Source organism: Dermacentor silvarum, chromosome 1 (assembly GCF_013339745.2).
Source record: "Dermacentor silvarum isolate Dsil-2018 chromosome 1, BIME_Dsil_1.4, whole genome shotgun sequence".
Classification (NCBI taxonomy): Eukaryota; Metazoa; Arthropoda; class Arachnida; order Ixodida; family Ixodidae; genus Dermacentor; species Dermacentor silvarum.
In genome coordinates, this window is record NC_051154.1 from 28794512 (window position 1) to 28806447 (window position 11936).

Here is an 11936-nt window from a genome sequence, read left to right on the forward strand (position 1 = left end):
ATTCCATAGTAGTCTTATCATCCACCGCTCACGGCCGGCTGATCCCATTGATAACGCGAGCGGACCGGTCGCTCTGACCACTGACAAAGCGCGATAAGTGCGAAAAGGCATTAGCACCGGAAAGGCATTGCTACAAAATCCCGGCCCTGTCTCGCCGATATACTTGTAATCACAGTTATCGCACGTTATTACATAGACCTACGCCGGGGAAATTTTCCCGTGCATTTTCCAGTTATGTTTACTAAAACGTTCCTTAGTTTGCGTGTTGGCGCATGCGGAACTTTGACGTCGTACCTGCGCATGATACGAGCGATGGTCTCACTTGTGCCGAGGCGCGTATTTTGCTTTCCGCGGACCGTCCGCACGCGAGAGAGAAATAAGGAGGGCGAGGAGGATGGCATGGGTCGCACCGGGAGCCCCTTACGCGCTATTGGTCCGCTGAAACCACCTCTCGGCCCTGCTCAGCGTAGTTGAGCACCTGGACTCGGCAGGGCTTTCAACAACTCACATGGATAACACACATGGATAGCACAGGATGGCACACAAGGATAGCCCCCAGCACACATGGATAGCCGCCAGGCAATCCATATGTGCTGGCCCCTTTCATCGCAGGCCCTCCAGTTCTGCCCCACCACCCGGCCTTGGACTGGCTGACCACACCAGGCCAGACGCCAGCTGACAAGGCCCTACCCCCGGATGGCGTGACCCCGTTCCTGCCTGCCGGTCTGCTTCGCTCCTGCCATGGCGACATCTATACCTTTCCTCTCCTACCTCCTTTTTCTCCCATTTTCCCCCTCCCCGTTGGCGCTGAGCCGTGCTCCCTCAAGGCTGCAGAAGATAGCGCCAACCTTTCCTTTCCCAAATGAACCATTTATAGCGCTATTGGTTATCACATTGGAGGTCACGTGCCGCCTGTCCGGCTCTTCCTGTTAGCGCCCGCAACGTCCAACTAAGCCTCGACGCGCCCACGTGGTTTTCGCCGACGACTTCACGCACGCGCGGTTTTTTTTTTTTTTTTTTTTTTTTGAGAGTGCGGATGCTGGATGCCCCGTTTCAGCGCTACCTCTTTCGTACGCGCTGCTAGTGGATCAATAATACTTGCAGAGCAGGGAAGTGCCTTCCGCGTTGTTTGTATTTACAGTTTAAAGCATTAGAACTCTGGTATTAGAAATATATTCTTTTCTATGAGCAACGTGGTTCCGACTGGCGTGGAGGGCACCAGGACATTCACCGTACTTCAAATGCATATGCTTTCCTGTTGAAAAATACTTTGGGCTTTGGATGAAAATATAAGCGACGTTCTTGTTTGCCTTAACATATCACAGCTTTTGCGTTTCGCTGGCTGAATCACTGCATAAAAACGAATGGGATTGTATGCAGGGCAGAGCAATAATATAGCTTTTGGAGAGCTAGGGACAATTTCTTGTGCAGTGTACTTGATGGCCAAAACTAAAGTCAAATCAGTGCAATCAAAATAAAGCAGCTATTTTCATATAACGGAGCAATACAATACTTGAGATGTCTATTTTAAAGGGCTACACAATATTTGCCACGCCGCACGTCACACTGTCTGACATTTAAAAATGTAAAATTGCTTACTAAATTTACTAAATTGTCACAATGCTTCTGCCGCACTATCAGATAACTTGAAACGCTACTCCCAAATCAGAGTCCCCTAAAGTGTCACAGAATCATTGATAAACAGATTGTGCTTTAACTCAGTAGTTAAAATCCTGAAAACCCTGCGGCATTAAATTCACAGCTAGCACTCGGAGTGGCGCGAAGGGCAGCGTTGAAGTACCTTAAAACCGGCGCAATAAATTCACAGATAGCACTCGGACTGGCGCGAAGGAACACGAGTGAAAGCCACATACGCCAAAGTTGAGACATAAGTAAGCACCAGTTTACGCGAACGAGCTTATTAACAGGTGCATGTAACCTAGCGAAGGCCGCTTTGGACGCGCGCTGCTGGCACAACCAAATTCTGAAATAGTCAGCGTGGAACAATGCATTCGTCAAACTGGAATATACACCACTCACGCGTCTGGTAACGTAAGGGCACTTTTGAAGGGCTGCATTCATCACACGCCAAAATTAGCGAAAACAGTATCACAATATATTGGAAAGTAGGAAAATTTATGCTGCTGCTACCGCGACTTTCTATAACGCCTGAAAGGCGTTATAGAAAGAAACATGTGGTGCGTCCTGAGGTCCAAATCGTGCACTTCCAACAAAATTGGCGCTAGCTTTCAGATGCTACAATGGCCAAGCGGTGGCATGGCGTGAGGCAGGGGTGCTCCCGTACGCTGGAACAGCTGTAAACATGAACGCGTGCACAGCCACGTGACCTCATGGCGAGAACCAATAGTGTGCCTTGGCGTCCGGAGGGAGCTGCGCCGTCCTCCTCGCCCTCCTTTTTTTTTTCTCTTGCGTGCGGAATCATCCGCGGAAAGCAAAATACCCTGCCGGGGCCATTTGGAATGGCGGCTCGCTTTTTCGGAGACGACGTGTAACGCTGTCTTGCTGGGAGCGACACTTCTTTCCGTCCCGAGGACAAAAAAGGCGGCGGGTAGCCACAGGTTCTTAAATCTTCACAGATGCTCTTAATATCACGCGCGCAGACATCCTGTCTTGTGCAAATGGTTTTTGCTCGCTGGAACCACGAAGCAGGAGCAGACCTTTTTTGTGACTACGGATGTACCGAATTAAAATGCAGGTTCCAGCCCTGTATGTCTGGACTTCCTGTAGACGTTAAAGGACAGGCCAGAGTTACCGCCCTTGACAAGAACATCAAGAAACGGTAGACAACTGTTTGCTTCTTGCTCGACAGTGAACGCAATCGCCTTTTCCACGCTGTTAAGACGAGCAGTGAGGGCGGTGAGAGCATCCTTGTGAATTATGCAGAAGCAATCGGCACACATCTTAGAAAAACATTTGGAGAGAGGGTGAAAGATGCAAACGCCCAACGTTCGACGTCCTACATGGCAAGATTCGCAGCAGAAACGGAGATAGATGTACCCATGTCCGTACCATGTGTTTGGAGGTAAAAATTCTGTTGGAAGACAAAGCATATAGACAAACAAAACCCAAGGAGACGGGACAGTTCTGGTACGTCAATCGGAGACCTGTCGGGCAGCGGCCCGTCAGATTGGAGGGCAATGATGCAAACCTTTACAACCAGTTCCGCTGGAACGCTTGTGAATAGGGATTCGACATGAAATCATACCATGATGTCATCATGAGCAGGACCAGTGTGTCGTAATTTTTCAATAAAGTCTCCAGAATTGCCCACGTGGGTGTCGCTTTTTCCAATGAGTGATCCGGTGTAAGAAACCGGAAAGCTTGTGCAGAGGTGAGCGAGTGTAGTCGACAATGAGTAGCATAGGAACACCTTGCTTGTGAATCTTTGGTAGGCCATAAAGTGCAGGAGCTGATCCGTTGTGACAAAGTAGTCGGTTATACAATGATTTGTGCTGGGGCGGGACCAAACAGAAGACGTCAGCCAGAAGCTTTTGGAAGACCCTTTGCAGTTTTCCTGTGTGATCACGCGTCATGCGAGTATAGGTGCTGGCGTCATTAACCAGTGCCAGCATCTTTTTAGTGTAGTCACCGCTACAAAGCAAAACAGTTGCGGTTCCTTAGTCAGCCGGAAGAATGAGGATGTCGGGATGGCTTCGAAGTCGGTCGATAGCTTTATGTTCCTCTACACATACAAAATGCACTAAAGCTGGTCCGTGATCAAAAAATATAAAAGCGGGAAAACACACGAGAAGTCATTCAATTAATAAAAAGCAGTTAAAAAAACAGGGTAGACATGGTTTAACAAGGATCACTAAGACTTACTAGAAAAAGCATATTACACAGCATACACACGGCGGAGCAAAATACATTTCAAGAAAACTTGGTACAGAGGATCAAAATTTTAAAAAGCATGATTGAAACAAACAACAGAAAAGAAAGGCGAGCTGTAGTTAATACACGGATTACAATAGGTTGTGCGGATAATAAATCACAAAATTTTACGTGATCACGTTCAAGGACGACCAATTCGGGTGGTTTATTCCATTCCGCTATCGCAACAGGCAAAACGAGTCGTTGAAGGCGTTAGTAGAACCGTGAAGACGCTGAACGCTCAGTGAATTAAAAAGACGTCGAGAAGTGTGGATCGCGGGAGAAGGAGCGATCCATGTAAATGCGGAAATGTGTAGTATAACCTGTGAAATAATCAGAGTAGGGCAATTCGACGTCGGTGTGCTAGGGAAGGGAGACTGAGGGAGCTTTTTTTATTTTACTTATGCTGTGCTTGTAGTCATAATTAGAATATATAAATCGTGCTGCGCGGTTTGGGACTGCTTCAATGGTGTTAATGACGTAAATTTGATGGGGGTTCCAAATACATGCAGCATATTCAAGCTTTGTGCATACGTATGTTTCGTAGATTCCTTCTGATGAATCCCAGCGACCTCGGTGCATCTGCTACAACCTTTGTTATGTGTTCTGCCCAGGTTAGTTTTGTAGTAATTAAGACGTCTAGGTACCGGTATTCCTGTACTTGCGATACCGGTGTCGAGTGCAACGAGTATGTATAAATGGAATTAGAACGTTTTCGAGACACATGCATAAATTTACATTTCGAAACATTAAGCTTCATCATCCACTTTGAGCCCCAGTTTTAAATTAGTTTTAAGTCATTCTGCAGATGTACGTGATCTTGGTGGTTATTGATGCGTCGGTAAAGCACGCAGTCATCTGCGAAAAGACGGATAGTAGACAAAATTCCGTTAGGTATGTCGTTGATGAATATTAGGAAAAGCAACGGGCCAAGAACCGAGCTTTGGGGTACACCGGATGTTACTTTTGTTGTTAAAGAATGCTGACCTCCTATGGCAGTAAACTGCGTTCGGTTTGTTAAGAAGCACTTTATCCACGATAAGATTAATGGGTCGAGGCTGAGTGCCACGAGTTTATTGATAAGTCGTTTGTGAGCGACGCAATCAAATGCTTTCGAGAAATCGATGTATGTGACGTCAGTCTGAAACGAAGAATCTAAGTTAAGATGAAGGTCAGTAGTAAATAAAGAAAAAAAACTGCGTTTCACAGGATAACCCAGAATGAAAGCCATGTTGTTTTCGATAAAAAAACGAGTTATCGAGGTGTTGTGCTATGTGTGAATATGTGCTCCAGAAGCTTGCAGGCTACACTAGTTATAGTAAATTCCACTGGCGGATCTGGAGCAAGTTTTTTTGCTCCGCGGCCGAGAATTTGAATTCCACTGGCGGATCCAGAGCAAGATCGCATGTTCCACTGGGCGATTTGGGGCAACTTGCTCCGCGACGGAGCGCTCCGCGTTGATCCGTCTTATAGAGCCGGATTTCGCCGGAACTCCAGCGACTAGGCGCCGTCACTTCCGGAACAATCGGGTACGTCGGTTGCTTGCAGCGCTTTTTCAAGCGCTGTTTGGTAACCCTGTGGCGTTCTGAAATGGCGTCGTTCGACCCTGCCGGATTGCTCGTTGCTTTGAGCGACAGCGACAGTTCGCACAGTTCCTCTTCAGAAAGCAGCAGCGATGAGGATGAGTCGTACGTACTGTACGAAATTTTACTTAATGAAATGTTTGCAGAGCCTCCGCACAAACGCCCCAAAATCGTTGGCTACGTCGAAGAAGACGCGAAGTGCAGTTGCCGCTGTGCCTAGAACCCCCAACGTGGTCTAATGCGAGATTGGCAACATGGGTAACCGGATGCGTGCGACAACTTCCGCTGCAATCCCTGCCGGAGCGTGTTTATTTTTCACTGGTCGATCGGGATCGGGTCGCTCCGCGGCGGATTTTCTTGCTCCGTCGTGGATTCGGCACACCGCTCCAGATCCGCCAGTGGAATTCACTATTAGTGAGATGGGGCGATAGTTAGAAGGGTCGTATTGATTTCCGGTCTTGAATACTGGTACAACCTTCGCAGTTATCCAGTCCTTTGGAACAGAACCCTCAGAGATAGATTGCGTAAATATTACCTGTAGGATGCGACTAGAAACGGGATTAGTAGCCTTTAAAATTTTGGCAGGAATATTGTCAGGTCCGGAAGCACATTATATTTTAAGCTTGTTAATTAGATTAAATATACCATTGGAAGTAACAGTGACAGGAGGCATCTGGGCAAATCCTGATCTTGGTACTACAGGTGCAGCACCATTTGGCTCGCAAGGGAAATTGGCGTGAAGTGCGTATTCATTACATCTGAGCGTTCCTCGTGAGGAACATGTGACCCATCAGGATTGGTTAAAGACATATTAGAAGAGCGATTTTTCGGGTTTAGAATATTCCAAAATTTTTTGGGGTTAACGCGCACAAGATGTAACATGTCTTTATGAAAAAATTTCTTTTTGGAGCGTCTTACGAGCTTAGTATATTCGTGTAGAGATGCGAAATATTGTTTCCATTTATTTATCGAGGGTGACGTTTTCGCTGCGCGGTAAAGACGATTTTTCCTTTTCGATAATCTTCTGATCATGTTAGAATAATAGGGCTTACTTGAATCACTTCGAATGCGGACCAGGGGTACGTGCTTGTATATTAAGCTTAGTATTCTTTGCTTGTAGAGCAACCAGTTTTGGACAACCGATCTAGTTAGGGCAGACAGGGTCAAGTGTGTTATTACCACGGGTTGGTTTTTAACATACTGGGTAAAATTAAACAGTTGGATCAGATGAATAAAATTTTTCGACTGCCGTGACGCTGCAGTTAAATTGACCCAGTCGGCATATCAGCCCGATGCCCACATTTGACCATCAACCCAAGTTGGCGTGAAAGAGGTTACATGTGGATAGACAAACAAACATATAGGCAGACAACCATGCGGCAAACTGGCTGAAGTTCCCGTTTTAATGGTAATCGCATTAAAATGACGGGGATATCTTCGTCACTTCATCGCACTTTGGATTGACGAAGTTATCAGTCCTGTTCATACTTAAAAAAGATGGTTCGAAACATCGCACTGCACAAGGTATATTAGTTTTCCTCTTTAAGGCAGCACAAGGTCGGCTCTACTGCTTAGAGTGAAGCGTATACGCACTCCAACTGGCACTCGAAAGGACTGTTTCGCGGTTTTCGTTCGAAGTTGTAATGAACATAGGGGTTTCGAGAGCAGTAGGTACCTCGCCATAACGACGGCCGGTTGGTATCGTTATGAAAGCGGTATGCCGTATCGTCGAATGAAAGCTGCTTGCATTATATGAACCCTCCCATCGCCATTAATGACTTAGCTGTTGATATTAAACGAAGCTTTAACTCTGTGGCACCTTTCTAAGTGTATAGGAACGAAAAAATGGTATAATTAAGCAACCAAATGATCCGATTTTAACAGGGTTCCTTGCATTCAAAAGAAATGGTTAGACTCGCTAACTCAGCAATAAACCTATATGGCAATTCTGCAAACTGCACTAATTAATGCATCTAAAGTGTACAAAGGAGATGTATTGCACACCGCTCTGAAATATACCGCTACTTTGTGAGTAGGACTATTGCAAAACCCTCCTAAATACACTAATTCCACGTAATCTGTAAAATCGTACATGAACTTTGCCCCTTTGAGATACTCTAACATGAGCAAAATACAGAACTGCGATATCTGTTTTTGGTACAGAGTTAGGAATTTTTGCACTTCGTGATTCTATTTTTTAACCTATCAGTATTCGGCAATTTTTGTGAAAAATTCGAGGCCCTAAATCAAAACTCTGCTCCCTGGAGTTCCTGTAGCATTCAACGTTTTCTCTCAAGTGCAACAAATTCCATTCAAATAGGTCCAGCAGATGTCTCATGAAAGCCTTTCGGCGTTTAACAAGTATTTGAATAGGGAAATCGGACTTGGCCCGGAGCTAAAGCTTCTTCATAACAAATATATATATATATATATATATATATATATATATATATATATATATATTTGAGGTGATTTCTGTTCAGGTATTAATGAAGTATATTGTTTATGGCACGCAGTCGTACTAAAATTCCTGAACAACGCATTTTCTGAGCAGCTATTGTGGAGAATAGAGGTAGTTATAGCAAGTTTATTCGCAGAAAATGCGTGCCTAACTCTTCCTTTACGCATTATGATAGTGCTCACATTTGACTCGAACAATTTCTCAGACCAATAGAAGCTCGATGGAATTGGTTTGCAGGCAGTATCCGTTTATATGCTCATTTACAATGTTCACACCGAATTGCAAGGTTGCTTCTGTATAAAAATGTAATGTCTGCCATAATTAAGTAATAAAGAGAATCTTCACGCTTTGAGAAAAAAAAAATCGTAGATATTTTTACACGTTAAATTTGCGTGCATTCTTATTCAACAAATGTTATCGACATGCATGGCGCACTTCTGCATTGACAGAGCAGTAGACCCATTTAAATTCACATAGCTTCCAATATCCAAGTCTCACTTTTTCATGACTCACGTAGTTTCAAGAAAAATCAAACTGCACTTCAGGATTGACAGTAGAAACTCAGCGAAAACACCCTTCAGAAGCATATCGCAAGAGCGTACGTATAGTTCCTAGCATGCACGAAGCGAGTGGCGTCTTGGCCATGACGTCACTCGCAAGAGGGTGCCACTCCAATTTCTCACCGCTAATACTCACAGGTTCATTGAAACTCCTTGGTCGTTTGTCAATGAATGTCTGTGAGAGTGCTTCCTCAAAATTTTTGATATCTAACAGTCACCAACACGTTGGGACAGAATAAGGCTCAGCTGCCACATAGATGCGGAAAATATTTGCAAGAAAGAAATAGCAGGAAAGGGAGGTAATTTACTGCATATCTGAGCAGTCTCAGATTTACATCCGCTGGACCCTGCTGGCGTAAAATGTGTATATAGTGCATTGAGCCCTCGCATCAAGCCGTGAAAAGTATTTACCAAAATGTTTAATCTTTGTGCTGCTATTGAACGGACTTTAATTGAAAAGCAATATTACTAAAAATATATTATGATTAATAATATTGTTACGGATGATCGATGTTTATTCACAGGTGAAGACTAGGATGGATGAGAGGTCGCCACGATGTCGCCACCGAAATGTAGCCGTGGCTGCTGCTGAGTTCTTCGTTCTCCTCCTCTTCTATCTCCTCTTTGCCACGTTGCAATCCCCCTTTCGCAGACGAAGCCCACTGAGAGAGTCACTGTTCTTCAGCGTGGTAGTAGCGCTTATTAAGGCGGGCAACATGAGCCAGCTGGGTTTTCTTGGAGCGCCTATCTGTAGACAAAACCCGTGCAACCACGTAAGTAAGGTCGCTCAGGCGACCTAAAACAACGAACGGGCCCACATAATGAGACAAGAACTTGCTGCACAAGCCACGCTTGCGTTGTGGAGTCCATAGCAGCACTAGGTCACCTTTTTCAAAATAAATGCCTTGATGAAATCTATCGTACCGATCCTTCGAGCGGTTTTGCGATGCCAATGTGCGGACGCGGGCTGTTCGGCGGGCTTCTTCGGCGAGGCAAAGTGTCTTGGCGACGGAATCCTCAGCGTCCAGAGAAAACGGCAGAATCGTGTCGAGGAAGCTCCGCGGCTATCGAGCATAAAGCAGATAGAAAGGGCTGTAATTCGTTGTCTCATGCTTCGCAGTGTTGTAGGCGTATGTTATGAATGGCAACACATCACCCCAGTTCTTGTGGTTAGAGGACACATATATGGATAGCATGTTCGTCAAAGTTCGATTGGTGCGTTCAACAAGACCGTTGGTTTGCGGACGGTACGGCGTCGAGTAACGAAATTGTGTTCCACATAGCCGAAGCAGCTCTTCAACAGCGTCGGCCACGAATTGACGACCGCGATCACTCCAAGCTTCCCTCCAAGCTAAATAACTTTGGCACTGACAACTTCCAAAGGAATTCACAAAGTGGAATTTGTGAGTGCCGCTGCTACTTTTCATTTTCATGGCTTAGCACTTAGTATAACGCAACACAGCCATTCATTCACAGCCCACTTTCTGGCAATTACATTAAAGCTGGTCAAAGCTTCGCGTTCAAAATAGAATTAATCATATTTATTTTCTTGGTTCTTGTGTGATCTAATCATGCCAATGGAAGCCTCCAAGAGTGAAAGGGCTAAAGAAGTTGCAGTTTCGCCCGAAAGGCGAAGCATAGATCGCGATAGCAAATTAGTGGACACCTATACGAAGTAAGGAAAGTAGTTTTATCGGCCGTATAAACTTGTAAACATAGGCATACTAACTAAAAAATGTCACAGTTTCGCCCGGGCGAAGCAATGAATGCGATAGCAACACAGCAATGTCATACGAAGTAAGGTGAGCGGCTTTGGTAGCAATATGAATTGTAGTAAACATGAGCTGATTAAGTAAGCAGGTGTGCTGCGGCGTAAGTAGACCGACATGAAGAGAGATTCGATGACCACGAGAAGGCGCGTGTGAAACGGTGGTGTTGATGAGAAGCGCTGCCTGTGGGCAGCGCGCGTGCGAAGGGACACACCTGTAGCGCTGCACTGCCGATCCGGACAGCATTACATGTGTAGCGTGCGTTGGAAAATGTGGCCCGACTATCACTAACTGAATGAACAAGCGTGGTGTGAGCGCGCACAAACAAGCATGAACAGATCACACTGAATGACTGCAGACAACGAGTGTCAAAACGCTGGCAGCAAGCCCATACGCTGCAGCGGGCGAAGGTACGTGCGGTCTATCGCTTCAACAGAAACTGAGCGGCGAATGCACAGTGCATAAAGGTCAAATCCGTGTGGAGATAAGAGACGGTGCGGCGAGCGACGAGCGCGGTTGTTGGCAGAGTAGAAATGCGCCCCCCCCCCCCCCCCCCCCGCTCCCTACGGCGCTGGCGTCCCGCTTCCTTGCTTGCGCGTGGGAGATTGAGTGCGTTCGCTCTCGGTGATAGCGCGCGTCCCCGCACGCTTCCGCTTGGGCATACGGCGCGCGGCGAAGATTTTATCTATAGGGAACCTCACGGCGACGGCGACGGCGACGGCGACGCCGACGGCAGACATCCGGTTGAAGTGTCCATATAATTGCTATCGCAATAATAACAAGCATGGTGTCACGTGCGCAAAAGCAAACACGAACGCATCCCACAAGGTGACCGCGGAAACTCTCTCCAAAACACAGCGCAGGGAGAACTCTGCCACCGCCGCAGATGGCTTTCAAGATACAGGCGCCCGGGTGGGCGTGCACGGAGTAGAACACCCCCCCCCCCCCCTCCTTCCCTACCCTCCTCCCGGGGCCTTGCGGGAGCCTTGCCCGGCGGGCGCGCGCGGTTGCTCGGGCCGCGCGGAGTAACCCCCCCCCCCCCCCTCACCCTCTCTCCGGAGCGTTGCGCGCGGCAGGAAGACAGCGCGCTGCCTTCCCGCTTCCCGCCCTTGCGTATGCGGGATTGAGCCGCGATCGCTGGCGGGATCGCTTTTACTCGCACATAAAGCATACGGCACGCGGCGACGATTTTATCGCACCTGGACTTTTCGGAATCTCACGGCGACGGTGACGCCGACGGCAGAAATGCGTCTGGAGTGAACATATAATTGCTATCGCAATAAAAATACAATGCAAATCCCTTGCGCATTGTTTACTCGAAAACCATACTGCGCCTTGTCGAGTATGGCGTTTTTAGCGTCCATGGTACTTGACTACAGATTTGGAATTTCGAAGGTGTCTTCTTCCTTGCATGTTGATGAACTCTTTCATGGATAGCTTTCGTCTAAATCGTGGAATAGGGGACAGCATCCAGTCATACCATATGCATCATACCTGGTAACTGGCTTCCTTTAAGCACAACAATGACACTCAGTTTCAAATCTCTCAGAGTATAGTGACAGAATCGTTTTGTTAGCCCGGCCCTGAATTGTCAGAGCACAGAAAGCAAACAACGAAGTTCGAATAACGCTCTTCAGATAAGTACACGATATCTGACTGGCTGGTACCAATA